This window comes from Echinops telfairi, unplaced genomic scaffold (assembly GCF_000313985.2).
Source record: "Echinops telfairi isolate 266 unplaced genomic scaffold, ASM31398v2 ScPeMD7_8;HRSCAF=38, whole genome shotgun sequence".
In the NCBI taxonomy this organism is placed as follows: Eukaryota; Metazoa; Chordata; class Mammalia; order Afrosoricida; family Tenrecidae; genus Echinops; species Echinops telfairi.
In genome coordinates, this window is record NW_022103905.1 from 8,408,797 (window position 1) to 8,410,054 (window position 1,258).

The following is a 1,258-nucleotide window of genomic DNA, read 5'->3' on the forward strand; positions in this document are numbered from 1 at the left end:
GGGTCTCAATAACCATTAGCTACTATCCCTGAAAAAATATATGGAACCCCAGAATTGTATGCCTTCAGGTATTCAAATGAAGGTTAAGCACACATGTATTTTCATATTTTCCTGAAGAAGCCACCCCTCTTCTACTTTCTGCTAATGTCATTTTGGCAGTATGACCCATCCCTCCGCCAAGTTCATAGTCAAGTCAATCATTGCCTCAACACACAGTAGTTAGATCAGCGATGACGATGTGACGCAGCATGGTCCAATCAGAGACAATCATTGAAAACTAGTGTTGGAATGATTGTGTGTATGCATCTGTGTGTGCGTACGTAAGCTTTAATTTCTATTTAGGCCCTTCTCTCTCCCAAAGTCTCAGTAAAGGCTAAACTTTCATTTAAACCCAAATCTTAATTAAATGGATCAAAGAAAAGATTATTAAATGCCAATCAACCATTCAAAACTGAAAAAAATAGTCATGGTGCAGTACATATATCACACATCCTTTATTATACATATTTATATGTAATAGTATATAATATCTATAATAGTCATTGCTTCAGGGTTAAAGTGAACTTGGCCAAATTAAGCTCCACAACCAACCCAGCTAGGGTGGGGCTCTATCCCGGCACTCCCACACTGTCCCTATCTGAGAAGATAAAAAGGACAGGGGCTATCACCAGGGAGCCTCTGGTCTGGTTCAAATAAAGTGCAAGGCTAGGCTTTAAAATGACCTCAAGTGTTTAAAATGATGGGTAGACTAGATTTTAACCATTCCTAGCGCTCCCACATTTGTCAAGAGAAATCACAAAAATAACCTTCAAAATCTGATGCTGATAGTCTTACCAAATCAGAGCATGGGAACGAAGCAAATTAACTTTTTTTTTCAAAGTATGATGCTTTTAGCCAACACCTGATTAAGAAATACAGCCTAATTTTTTCATCCTTTTTTCCCCTTTCATTTTTTTTAAGATCACTTTATTGGGGGCTATTACAGCTCTTATAACAATCCATTCATCAATTGTGTCAAGCACATTTATACATATGCTGCCATCATTATTTTCTAGACATTTACTTTCTATCGAGCCCTTGGTATCAGTTCCTCTTTTTTCTCTCCCTCCCCACCCCCTCTTTCATGACCCCTTGATAAATTATAAATTGTTATTTTCATATCTTACATGGATCGCTGTTTCCCTTACCCCGTGGTTTCTGTAGTTTCTCCCCCTGGATGGTGTGTGTGTGTGTGTGTGTGTGTGTGTGTGTGTGTGTG

The 1,258-nt window shown here is 38.5% G+C and overlaps 1 protein-coding gene across 1 annotated transcript in view; it reads right to left on the minus strand.

Moving 5' to 3' along the window:
- Nucleotides 1-1,258, minus strand: part of ATP8B4 (ATPase phospholipid transporting 8B4 (putative)) — a 254,036-nt gene that overhangs the window by 186,155 nt on the left and 66,623 nt on the right. The gene's annotated exons all lie outside the window — the stretch shown is intronic.